Here is a 15,146-nt window from a genome sequence, read left to right on the forward strand (position 1 = left end):
AGCTTCTTGGCCAAATTACCTTATTTTGACTTTGCCAATCCGAAGAGAAATTCCGATTCATAATGCATAAAAACACAGATCCGCAAGAAGGGGAGCACAATTGGTGCACATGGGGATGCCTACTTCTTGCCTAAATGTCTTACCCCTACATTTTATGTAGATGTTATCAATGAGGAAGTCCAGCATTTCACATATTGTTTTCTAAGAAAACTTCAGATATGGACAATACAGTGTCACAGTAACTGTAACTTTTATCTGTAATGGTTCATGTCGTCCTGTGCACTCAACTTCAACAAAGTGTGATATCTTCGATTCATCGACGCCCCTTTCAATCATTCCTTTGTACAGTTTGAGTTTGCAAAGACTTTCAAAGTATATAGTATGTATATGAGTACCTGTTACGTACCTGTGAGTTATCCTGAGTACTGTTACGTTTTCTTATATACATGTTTCATACACAAGAGCAGCTCTGCCAAGGTATTTCGTTACATGAAGCTGATCTACAATAAATAAAAGATGCTTGCTCATAGCGTTATTCACAAGTATTTACATCATCAAAACCTAAACTTTTTTGTGTTACTTTTTTTCTCATAAACATGTATGTTATTCGTGATCATGTTCTGTTACACAGCTATAATTCCTAAATCGATAAAAGCAACGAAACCATTTCTATAATCATAAATAAATCTCCGCTAAAAGCAGAGCCCGTTGTATAATTCCGTTTCTATCATAAGCATGTGTTATGAATCACTATGAAACAGTGATGATACCATGTGTTCGGAAGGTCAGATAATTAGAAGTTCAATACATGTAGCAAATATCACGTCTTTTAAAATGAACAAATAATTTTCATCTGAAATAGCCAAATACATGTATTAAATATTCAATTTTAGATATAAATATTAGACATAAATATCAGCCACACATACAGTTGTTTGTATTATTCATTATTGATAATGTTCAGGTGTTCAGTACTGGGTAATATTAGTCAATGCGGGGTAATCACTCTCGCAAATAAAATGTACTAAATGTCAACTTATATTTTCTTTCTGATTTATGAATCGAGGAATCGCTCATGTCCTCAGGTTTTGTGACATATTCTATCTATGTTCAGGTGTTCAGTGCAGGGTTATATAAGTCAATGCTGGGTAATCACTCTCGCAAATAAAATGTACTAAATGTCAACTTATATTTTCTTTCTGATTTATGAATCGAGGAATCGCTCATGTCGTCAGGTTTTGTGACATATTCTATCTATGTTCAGGTGTTCAGTGCAGGGTTATATAAGTCAATGCGGGGTAATCACTCTCGCAAATAAAATGTACTAAATGTCAACTTATATTTTCTTTCTGATTTATGAATCGAGGAATCGCTCATGTCCTCAGGTTTTGTGACATATTCTATCTATGTTCAGGTGTTCAGTGCAGGGTTATATTAGTCAATGCGGGGTAATCACTCTCGCAAATAAAATGTACCAAATGTCAACTTATAGTTTTTCTTTCTGATTTATGACTCGAGGAATCGCTCATGTCGACAGGTTTTGTGACACATTCTATCTATTATGTATCGTTGCTATGATACAGTTTATATAACAAGCAAGAGTACGGTGCTCAAAGATAAATGAAGATACATGTCCGGGGCGAACCAAGAATTCTAATCCACTGTCAGCGGATTCTAGCGGGCGAGGAGAACAACTGTGCACATGAATAATTGCGTTTTCTCTAGGCCTGCTCCATCTATCTGTATAAAACATGTACCATTACTTTCCAGCACTCGGCAATATTCCACCGACGTGACGACGGCGTGTAAATAATAGAGTTTTTACAAGACAAACCTTTAACTAATATTGTCAGCAACGATCCTGCCCGTCCGTTCAGGTTTCTAAGGACGGCCTTACAATTTTAGTGTGTTTCTCATCTTCAATTTTTTCACACAGAGGGGCGGGTTGTCGGAGAAAGTAAAACAAAAACCGAAGAAAAAATATACCAATTAAGATGGTCAAAACTTTCAATGTGAAACCAATTGGCGAACTCTCAGTTTCAAGTCTTTGACGACCTTGACCAAATATTTGACATTTTAATGTATACATGTCAGGTCGACTATGAAGAGTAAGTTGAACCCCCAAACAGAAATTTAAACGCATTGTAGAAAAGGCTCAAACAGGAAATCACACATAGATAAACAAAAGCTTTCATCACCAAAAAGTAATATTGTAATTAATATTGTAAACATTCTTACCAATTGAAACAAATATGTATCCTCTGATATGCAGTGTCGAGCAAAATGGAACCGGAGACTACATTGTAAATTTTCGAACAAGGGAAAAACATGCTGTGGATCTTGATAGTTTTATTAAACATTTGTTTTATTTATAAAATGGTAGCATGACAGATGGACCTGATCTCCCTTATTCAGTCAATTTACAACAAAAATGAAAATATTCGTTCCTAAGTGAAGCAGGTTTTATATTTCAAAAGCATTCATACAATACATTGATTCAGTGAGTACACGAATATTTATATCAATCAGTTTCGTTAATAGTTGTATGGGAAATGATAGAATATACGGATGAATAGATGCAATGTCACCAAATTGGCTCGTTGGAAGTGAACCAGCCGCATGGGTTGATGAAGGAAAGCTTGAACTGGCAATGCTGGTTGGAGTCAAGCTTAATGTGGTACAAAGTCACTTTAATTCTCTTCGTAGTCGGGAGGTTTTCAAAAGTGATATCTGCTTTAACGACCAAGGTTGCACCAACCCTTAACTTCACAAACAACAGAGAGGCTCGATCTCACCTGTATGACTGCCATTGTTGAAGGTTTTCATCCCATGTGGTTTCACAACATCAACACATGATTCTGATATGAACCATAGAGGAAGCAACATCGCTAAACAGAAATACAAGTAGCAAAGAGCTGCTCCCATTTTTCTAAACGCGTTTATTTGTTTGTTAAAGCCGCACTCAGCAATGTTCCAGCAGTATGACGGCGGTCTGTAAATAATCGACTCTGGACCAGAAAATCCAGTGATTGACATCGTGTGCATCGATCTAGGCAAGTGGGATACAATGACATGCATCAACCAAGTCAGCGAGCCTGACAACCTAATCCCGTTGGTCGCCTCTTACGATAAGCATAGTCAAGCTTACTACTTTTTTTCAAGACGCGGCATACAAAAACAGATGGGCGGATGATAATTCAGGATTACGTTTATATATTTTTCGGCGGAAGAGAAACTTTCAGGCGGCGGGAGATCTAGATGAGAAAGACGAGAATAAGTAAGGACGCCCTTAACACAAGCATAGACTGCTAAACGAAATAGTGTTCACCTCTCGTCACGGTTGATGACGAATTGGTTAGTCATGTGGGTACATAAATTTACATGAATACGAAATGTGAATGTTAATCAGCCAGGACACTGAAGCCTCGAAGGCATAACAAGCAATCCCCTACCTAATGGCTGGTATTATTGAAATTAAACACATTAAGTTGCAAAAAGGACTTGTATTGCAGTCATAAAAAGAAACATTGGTCCATGTACAAGTTCATCAGTTAAATATATCTGATGGTTATTTACATGCTTTAATTTTTGATAGAGAAATCTTCCTTTTTAAAACTAACAATTAAGTTCCATCAACTGTTTCTGAAAGATCGAAAAAATAAATTTGTTCCCTAATGGAGTGTAGTTCGAGGAATACATGCGTATTATGAATGAACAATGAATACTGTTTTATGAGGTATTGTCTATCAAAGACAGTTATATTTTGAAATTTAGCCGATAGTTAGCGGATGAGAAGGGGCAGCCATTTTGAAATCCAATATGGCCGTCATGAATATTCACAAAATAAATTGCCGACATCCTTATATATCCTTATATATATTTAGGTACGTTTTCGCATTATTGCCACGCGTACGGTTCGTCACCCAAAACGTCAACCTTTCAATACCTTACATCAGCCGGTTTCCTCAGAAACTCGATGAATTTAATGTTAATAGTTGTTGGCATCGGATGTTTACGTTTTAACGTACGCTTGTTCTTTTATTACAGTTTACATCTAGTGAAGGTCATGGATATGTATAAATCTAAACCAAGACTCTGGTCTGTGTATACACTAGGCAAGACCATAATTATAGGCTATTATAAACTATGCCAATTTGTCCAAAATAGAACTATTGGCATCTCTGAACCACAAGACGTAACGTACGTAACATATTGTGAAGCCATGCATGAAGTTTCCTTACTGTTCTGTCTGGCGACGCCATCAGAGCAGACGAAGCACAAAAATGAAGTGAAAACTTGAGACGGTTTTACAAAGGAGAAATATCAATCATGACTTTTTGTGCGTACTACCATTTAGTCAGCATTAGTTTGGTTAGCGCCGAACACACTGCAGTATTTCTAGGGTACTCTCATAGCGCCAGAGTTCCTGTGAGATAAATAGCAACTCACGAACAAGTACCTCTTCAGACAGATTCAAAATACATTTTGGGTTTTTGACTCATGAGATATTATGTGAGAAATGATAAAAAATGTCCCCGTGTTCCCGAACTGTACAATTATCCAAGATCTAACCCAAACTATTATCAGACACAATGATTGCAACATATATTGATGAAAATTGTAGGGTTTTACAGCATCAAACAGGTGTGTTAACTTCTCTGTTAGCGGCAGCTAAGAAAACAGTTATACTGCCTCTTACAAAATGGCATGATAGTATCAACAGACAGGCTATTTACTGCATCTAGATTATGCCACTCAATGTTAGGAACAGAGCAGCACTCGGGGGGATTGTTGAATTTGATCGATAGCAGTCTATTCTACATTCCAGTGTTCGAAATTTATGGACTATCGTCCAGAAATGTGGCCGCCTTGAAACAAATTCTACGAAGAATACGTTACATGTTTTGTCTTCCAACTAAGCTGAAAATAAATGGACGGTTTTTAATACAAATCAAGATAGGCAGTGATGATATGAAAGCCATCCTCTTTTTTGCTCGTTTCTTCGATCTTACTTCTAAACAGGGCTCACATTATGAAGCAAGTCGAGAGTGATGATAGCTTTTAGTTGTGAGTATGAAACACACAACATCGTTATTTTAATACAAACAAAAACTTATTAACGACAAAACTATAAAATGTGAAGCCTACCAAGAAAGTTCTTTTGTTGGGAGTGTTGTAGATTGTTACTTTTTCTCTCGGTATCGACGTGCCTCATATCTATAGAGCTGGTTGGTGAAAACACACTTTATACAAGTATCTACCTTTTTGGATGACTAAACGTCCATGTACATGAATGCATTTTCTTTAATACCACGGTAAATGATAAACATATCAACAATGACTTTCTTTCACGTGTAACAATAAAGGAAAACGTTAACAAACAGACTCACTAATCGTCGTATTATTACAATGATGACAGAAAGGTGTATTCTGGTAGTACACGTCGTGACTGTAAGCCAAGTTCTCCCCCTTTAAGTTGACACAGACTCTCCTTTTTTGTTTCTGTATTCGCAGATGACAACGACATGACATTTGTTTAGTTTGCAAACTTAGTTGGGATTGAACCGTGACCGTTGATACCCAAACAATGATCCCTATTTAAATGACAGATACGTAACCCATCAGACATTTTATGAACCATAATCTTATTTAATCACAGTGATAGTCAACTATTGTCACCAAATATTATTATGGTTATATATTTAGGCACGCGTAGTCTAAATGTTTGCTGATTAGATATAAATTGAGAAAAGGTGAATTTGTATTTCTGTTCTTTAACCAAATACATAATACAAATATCGCTCGTTCGAGAATAGAAACCAATTACAAGTTTATAGTGACAAATGCTAAATCCAACATTCAGTAAAACAACCCAATGTCGTTGAAATGTTTTACATCAATGTCGTTTCGTTAGAAATGTGGCGACACATTGCGATCTTATGAAGGCCATGTAACGTGACCAAGACAGTAATTACTGCAATACAATCTTATGATTACACGAACTGTGCACATAAAAGTGCGGAATACACCGCAGATATGACAAATCAACTAACGATGACATAATTTCCAACGAATTTTGCAACGGAAAACATAGCCCTAGTCTAATGTTATGTTGATCACATATTCTTTTCACAAGACCTTTCGGGTTTTCATGGTTAATGTTTTCACGATTACGTTGGAGTGGAACCGGAATTATCGTGAGTACAATACTCACCTATTGGTACATATTCGTTGTATAAGCTTTTCAAACATATGTTATTTAAGTGTTTGAATAGCATTTAGAAGTGATACACATAAAGAAGAGAATGTATGGATGTCAACTTCTTTATTATGAGGAACACAGCATATCGGAGTATACAGTTACTCCTTCGTAGGTGAATAATGAAGGAGTAAGTCTATACTCCGAAACGTTGTGTTTATGACAGCCATAAATTATCTTCCTTACATCTAATTTACATCAACCATGAGAACATATATTCATATGTTTATGAAGTTATTAATTGAAAATGAATACTTACGCTGGCAAAAATGCTAGACAACTAAATATCGAATAAAGAAGGGATGAAAAGGATGATCAGACCTACACCTTCCAAAGCCAGGAAGTGGTTTTTAACGGCCATCATTAAAGTTTACGAAATTACGCAAAGAAACAGAGGTTCCACACGAGGTCAGGGTTTTCACTGTGGACAAGACTGTTGGAAACGCGATGGAATAAAAAGATTCAGAATTAATATCATTGCTCTGAAGGTTATGGAGACTAATTGTTTTAAAATTACAGAATTACGGAATATGATAATAAGAACAAGGCAAAGGCAGTGCTATTAACTTCTGTCCCCAAGGCACTAAAAGGGGGCTGTTAAAATAGGATTGATTTAAAATCCACCTAATGGGAGTTCTGAAAAAAGTCATCTCAACCTAATGTTTTCGGGGATGAAGAAAAAACAGCAAGACCAGTCTGCTTTTGAAGAAATCTGATTCTAAACTTCAAAATGGTCTTTATAAAACTAATGCACTTCGCGTGCTCACTGAGATAATGAGGAAAGGAGTGTGATTTATGACTACATTGACTTTTTTTCCACATCGCTCAAAAGAACTCACTATGGAAAAGTGTTTCATTTTCCCTCCAACATAAAGAACAGTCACCATGTTTGGAGAAACCTTGATGGTGTCATCTATGACAAATTGGAAATACACATCACGCACATGCGTTTCTCGATTTGCGGATGGTATTTGGGACGAACGGCGTTGTTTATTCACTAACACCCATCAATCGGAACACACATAATGTTAATCCACAATGTAAAATGCAAACGTTATTAGAACGCATCTGAAGCATATATGCATGTATAGTTATTTTGTACGACAGGTACAGACGTGACTGTTAAACACCTATTTCACAGTTTATTGAACCTTACCTACTTTTTCTAGGTGGTGATAAAAATAATAAACCCATAAAACGTGTATGATTTCCTTTCAGGAAATTCTGATCTTTAAGTAATTACGTTACCCCTAAGGGAGATGATTGGTCTTCATTGTGTAAATTTCAGCGCCCCCCAACTGTTGCAATAACATCATCAATCTGTCTTTTCAGTCTACATCCATAGATGTTTTGGCGTAAACTGGGCAGATACTGTCCATTAATCACGCACATAAACCGAAACGAGACTAATTTACATTCTCGGATTATTTTCAAATCACTCAACACAGCACATACTGATGTGTACCTGTGAAATTATGGTAAAACGGTTCATGTACACAACGCCAGAATCTGTCATCCTGTCAAGATGTTTTTCTCCATTTTGTTATTCGTGTTCACAACGAAATGAAAGAATGCTTGAGCCATCCCATCTGCAGCTGCAAGACACGATGACTTATGAGGATGCATTGAATAAAACTGAGAAAGACCGCTCGAATAATTGAGTGAGTGATCTATTGCTGCCAGCCCTATTACAGAAGTAGCAATATGGAATACATCGTGCAGTTACAATCCAAGAGCTTGGTCTAGGGAATGCATATGATGACAGGAAAAAGAGAGAGCTATTGCTTCCATTTCCCCTAATGGAATCTGGCTGTTACATTGTCTTTATGAATGTGACTCACCAAGACACTCAGACAGCCAGACACGATACCTAGCGTCTTGCATACACCGGGCCACCTTCAAACTTTATTCACCTGGAAGGCAAGCATACAGATTGGATACTGAGACATATCTCCACGCACATCAACTAACTCATAGTATTCTCAAGTTGTGTAACATATTTCTTTTACATTTGATGTTGATGTCATGCACATATGGCTTGTAATTGGTCAATACCTAGATATTTTATGAAGGGAATATTATATATAGAAAATCTCACCCTCGTGTCTTTTGATAATATTATCAAATATATCAACAGTCGTTGATAAATGGGAATTTTTTTCCACTTTTATCGACGAGTGTTGATATATTTGATATCAAAAGACACGAGGGGGAGATTTTATTTATCATCCAACATCATTCTTCCAACTTTTTCAGCTTGTAGACAGTAATTAGCAGTGTCTTAAGTGTAAAAAGTACTGCTTACAGCTTCAGTAGCAGAGCCATTAGTGATGTCATCTGAGTGTGACGTCATGGTAACCGATGACGTCACAATGGTCTGCAAAGCATTGTGAAGCAATTTCATTGCAGCGATATCTACAGTGTAGATATCGCTTGATCTCACCCTAGCGATATCCCCTGTGGGAGCCAGTTTTGGATGATAAATGCAACTAAAAGACCGAATCACTGTTCACAGACAACAAATTCGAAATCCAAATGCACGTTGTAGAACTGTCAGCAAACACATTGGTGAATCCGGGAGTGGTAATTTTATTGTATTTCCGTTTTATGACTTGTTTTACAATGACAAACATTTACGATTGGAAAAAGAACAGATGTTCAATTGGCTTTTTCAACCTATACTTAATTCAAAAGTATACTTTTCAAAACTTACCCATGTAGCTTAGTGTGTTTTGTGCACTCACATCATAATTTATTCAAGTCTCCCACTATTATCACTAGCTATGACGTCATATGCTTTATGAAGTCAAAAGCATAACGTTGGCTGTCGCCCAGGACTACATTTTACTTCTCCCTCCATTGTCACTGTTACATCATAGGCATCATGACGCCACAAATATTACTGTTGTGTGTCGCCTAGTTAAAGTTTCCATTACACCTGAGGAGCCGTTGAACGGCGAAAATCTTGTGCACGAATATCTGTACTATGTTTTTTTTTAATATTTAATACTTATACACCTGTGAAATCACTTGTTTATCAAAAACATTCCCCGTGACTCTAAATAAACCACATATGGCAATTCGTGAAAAAAACTGTTAAAATTACAATGTTGGTATATATCAGTAAAGCATTAAACCTAATTATTGAATATCTGAAGGTAATGTATCCGGTTAAATATTGCTTTTTTGTGTCACATATGATTTTGTTTCGTTTACACTGAAAGTTACTCGGGTGATGTTATTCAATCCTCTCCAGCACATTTAAAAATAACACACCTGTCAGCTGTATGATATTATACTGCATACGATTAGTGTTTAGCTTCTGACTCTTGGATAAATGCGGCGTAACGCGATATTGGCTCTCACACTAAGCCAGATTTTTCGTCCCTCAGAAGTACCAGAATCCGGTGTCGGGCCGGGAAGTCGAAAATCTATTTACCAGTAGTACCGGAAAGGCGAATGGAAGGGTAAGGGACTGGGGACCGGGAAGGCGAATGAAAAGATCAGTGATGTGTACCCTCGTTATGTATACAACGGACACTTATACATTGAGGACACTGAGTGAGACGGAAAAGTGAAGAAAGAGATAAAAAAAAATTGAACTCAGAGAATGTGATTACTAACTTCTATTGAACTCGTGAGACGGAAAAATAGAGAAGGAGATAATCTACTAAACTTGTTAAAATTGAACTCAGAGAATGTGATTACTAACTTCCATTGAACCGCCAGCGTCACAAGACTGTTCCATGCCTGCCTCAAAGTAGACTACACGTCAACTTAGAAGGAGAGTGGACCCCTACTCAAGGAGGAGACAGATTTCTTCACCTATGTCAGAAGGCGAAGACCCTATCCTTATCTTCACTACTGACAAGAACCTAGAACTTTTGTGTGAAGCAGAAATTGTGTATGCAGATGGCACTTTCTCGTCTTCTCCGAAGCTGTTCGACCAAGTGTACACCATTCATGCTGACTTTCAAGAGCATATGTTGTAATAATCGGCAAGACCTGCATCACTACGGGCGTTCCTCCCACATCATGATGATAAACCGATAACGGAAATTCTGTTCAAAGCGGCTTATTTGATCGCAGAAAGTATATGCGCCTATACAATTAATAACATGTGAATTCCCATAAAAGAACCAATTTTAATTACGTCAAAACATTTGATTGTGTATCTGTGCAAACCTCTATCCAACACGACAAACCTTAGGAAATACTTTATTCCCTGATCAATGGGGCATTTATTACTAAACGTGTGACCATAGACATAATTTCATCTCTATCTTCAGGACACTTTGTCAAAAATGAAACAAATGTCATCTGACGTTTACTGAGAAATCAGTATATGAAATGTGGGTGGGGCTGCCTTCCTCACTGATAACGTACAAGTGAAATTTGTGGAAAAGACATTCTGGCAAGAAGTAGGCATCCCTATTGGCACAATCTTGCTGGTCTGTTTCTTTGTGCGTATTAATAAGAATTTCTGCTCGGATAGGCAAAATCAAAGTAAGTGAATTGGGCCAAGAAGTTTACCTTTAGCATTAGGTATCTGATCTGATCTGATTTCGTTCAATACCGGCAAATAGCCTTTCCACTGATTTACCCTACTGAACTTAAAAGACCGCCTCCATGCATGGTCTAATGGTAGAGCGTCCGCCCGGAGAGCGGAAAATCCGGGGTTCCATCCCCAGCCGCGTCATATCAAACGACGTTAAAAGGTGGTACTTGTTGTTACCCTGTCTGGCGCTCGGCATTAAGGGGCTAAAACAAGGACTGGTCGGCTCGGAGTCAGTATACTGTGTCTGAATGGGGTATTCATGTTAAACTGCGGCATGGTATCTCGGTGAGCTAGCACTATAAATCGGCATCAGTCCGGACTAGTACAAGCACACATACACGTGCATGCACGTCGCTATATAAGTGCAATAATCTTGGACGCGACGTTAAACCCCATTTCACCTCACCTCACCTACTGAACTTTAACGGGACCAGTGAAACAGTCTCATATATTTCATATTTATATCTATGCCTAAAGATTCAGAGATACAAAAACATCTCCACAAAACTGCCTTCCAATCGAGATGACTTTTTCATGCTCTTTCTGCGAACTCTTACTCAAAGGAGGTTACACTATTCAAGTCCTCAGCAAAACTTTTAAACTCAGGGTCATACGTTTTATGGTAGATATGTGGCTGAGATTTCCAGATTTGACGCATCAGTGACAAAATTTATGTCTGATGCATTTTCTTATTTTGACGGCCAACGGTGGGGGAGGATGGGCTTACCTTTTCGCGAACACCTGGTGTCATCACTATTGGACAGTAATTCATGAACACATGCTCATGAAAAAGTCGGAATCGTACATGGACTCTACTTTTAGAAGAGATTCCTTCTGATTATGTCACTTTTATTTCCACTCCACTCACTCACATAACCAGATGGACATGACACCACAAAGAGTTCTCAACCCGAGTGACACTTTAAAACATCATTGACAATGTGTATTCCTTCACATCATTACGTTGCTATTCACACGACTGTTAACGATTATTACCCAATTAAATGGGCGATCGTGGAACGTTATAATAAACACCGCTGCAGTGAGCTAACTTTACAAATGGATACCATAGTGTAATGACATGAGAGTACAACTATGATCCACTGTGTACCATGGTACGAAATGATCTTCAAAGATGAGGCAGGTTTATACATACATACTAAATGAGGCCTACGGAAGCCACATTCTTTGGTCGCTCTCAAAGCTTCTCAACATACCAAGGCGACTTCGCTATCGCTACACTAAACACGATACGGTCGAATACGCTTATCTGGAAGCAGAATGAGTAAAGAGCAATGTGTTCATAGACTACAATCAGATTTTTACGACTTTGCTGTATAGAAAGGAAATTATCCAAAAAATGCACTTTAAAAAAACGAAGACACTTTTTCAGACCATAGTTGCGCATGTTTCGAAAGGAAGGCAATGCTTTGGTGGTAGCCGTTTCTTAACATAATGGTTATACCGGGTAACATGCTTCGAAGATAATACAAACATGCTGACGATGTCTAATTATAGTGTATAGGCGCTGATTGAAAACAATTTACAAATGTTTTTCATTCTATTACTGGCCGCCCCCGTGGCCTAGTGGAGGAGCATCCGCACGGAGAGTTGAAGGCGGGGGGTTCTATCCCCGGCCACGTCATACCAAAAGACGTTAAGAGATGGTATTCGTGGCCTTTCTGGCCCTCGGGATTAAGGGGCTAAAATAAGGACTGGACGACTCGGAGTCAGAATACTGTGTCTGTGTGGGGTATTTATGTTTCACTGCGGCGTGGTATCTCAGCATTATTCAATCGACATTAGTCCGGAGAAGTACAAGCAGCCACACACACACACACACACACACACACACACACACACACACACACACACACACACACACATGCACGTCGCAAATGAAGTGCAATAATCTTGAACGCGACGTTAAACCCCATTTCACCCCACCATTCTATTACTACGATATCTTCGATATCATTTGTCATTACATTTTGACGTCAAATAATCATTTTGAATCAATAAAACAACATGTTTATTCCTGTATGATGAATGCATTTACTGTTCTTGGATCCAATAATAAAACATTAGCTTCGTCTACGGCACAGCGGGGTGGGGCAATAAAACTATTCAAGTCAACTAAAAAACATCTAGACAGATATGTTTAAGTATTTCATCCAACTGAGATTTGCAGCAATAACTTGTGGCAATTTAATCTCACAGTGCGTCATTTCCATCATTTATTCGCTTCATATCTTTCGCTATTTTCACAAAACTGACTTTGATGTAGAAAATGAAGCCGGATATCCTCAAAAGAAAAGAGTTTTTCCCTCATAAAGCACATGATATTGTTATATGAAACAGGCACGGCAATAGGCTAAGTCGAAATGTCGTGCATAATTGCAACTGATCCGATTATATTCATAATTTTAATGGCAAGCTGGAAATGTGTCATGTTTCGGGTTTCATATTACTCAAGACTTGCTGAGAACATCACCCACAACCGATAGTGTTCATCTGCACATGGGAGATCTCTTGAAGTTATTACGAGGGGATTTCCACAAATTGAAACGCAGAGATTATACCAGAAATCGGTTCGCACAAATCAGTAAATGACCACAAAAATTCAATCAATAATTAATAAACTATATTGAAACACTCAGTTTATTTAGGTTTAGGATAATAATAAAGGGCAATACTGAGGGTCCAATAAGTGTTAGCAACAATAAATATTAACAGACCCTAGATTTAATGCAAGTGCACTAACGAATGCCAAGAATTTTCATTTCGTGAGGGGGCACGGGTGGCCCAGTCGTCTAAGGCGCTGCGATTCGCTTTGCAGACTTGCGTCCCTTAGGCACGACAGAAACCTATGATTGTGGGTTCGAATCCCGGTTCGCCCCGATTATGTTCCTAGGTTTGTCAGCGCCATACCCGTGCTCGTGGGTTTCACCGAAGTGGTCTGAGACCTGCATCACCTGGGGCTTTCCTCCGACATTTAGCTGACACGCCGCGATATAAATGGAACACTGTTAAACGCGGCGTTAAACCCAACTTACTCACTCATTCATTTCGTGAATCCGGAATAGTGTTAGAATCTAGCAGGTCAGGTCAAAAAGGCTTTGATTCGCTCTCTTGTCGCTCTTATTATAGGAACATCCAGCCTTCTAGAAACATACTTATCTCAAAATTACCCAGCCAGAGTTTACTTTTTACAAACTGTTGCAGTAATTATTGGGTAAACAGCCATGGTTAAATTTATCAATACTTCTTTCATTTTTCAATTACGTAAAATAACGAGCCGTAATACTTACTTTTGAACCACAGTTTATGCATATGTTTCAGTTGAGTCATTAAACTGGCATCTAGATCTGCAAATAGTTGGCAGATTGTAAGACATTTTTCCGGGAAATGTGTGTATTGTATGTTTGACATTAATTTAAATCTTATAATGACTATTAGTATTAATATTTTGAATTAGGCTTCATTGATACGTGATACATGCAGAACAATTGCATCTCATGTAGAAGACCTGTAATTGATAGCTGAGAATGAAATAGATAGTGTGTGTGAGGGACATTTAATGATAACTGACAGTATTGTGTGACTACTTAAATGGTATGTTGTCTATGGCCCTTCTTGTGTGTGAATGTACTGATACAAGAGAATGGGTCGAATATGTGGAGGATAATTATTGCTATCTGAGTGTGAGTATTGTGTTGTGTTTATGACATTAATTGAAATGAGAGTGATTGGTACAACGTATATTGAGACAGCATGCGTATATTGTGTTGCAGTTTCTGTTTCGTTCATAACTTAAAGTATCTGGTGTATATTGTAAGCGGAAGCGGGAAAATCATTTCCATTATCATAAGTGATATCTGCAAACGTCAGAGTCCATTGTACAATTCCAACAATATCACAAACATGTGTTTATGAATGATTATCGCTGTCAGTAGTGACGATGCCAGGTGTTCGCGAAAAGGTGAGCGTATATATCATATCCCACCGGTGGCAGTCGTCACGTTTGTTTGTTTGTTTGTTTGTTGTTTAACGCCGCACTCAGCAATATTACAGCTATATGACGGCCGTCCGTAAATAATCGAGTCTGGACCAGACAATCCAGTGATTAATATCATGAGCATCGATCCACGCAATTGGGATCGATGACATGCATCAAACAAGTCAGCGAGCCTGACCTACTGATCCCGTAAGTCGCCCTTTACGACAAGCATAGTCACCTTTTACGGCAAGGATGGGTTGCTGAAGACCTATTCTACCCCGGAATCTGCACCGGTGGCACTTGTCATGACCACATGTGAAGGCAAGAAG

This window comes from Haliotis cracherodii, unplaced genomic scaffold, assembly GCF_022045235.1.
Source record: "Haliotis cracherodii isolate W230 unplaced genomic scaffold, xgHalCrac1.p SCAF_2, whole genome shotgun sequence".
Classification (NCBI taxonomy): domain Eukaryota; kingdom Metazoa; phylum Mollusca; class Gastropoda; order Lepetellida; family Haliotidae; genus Haliotis; species Haliotis cracherodii.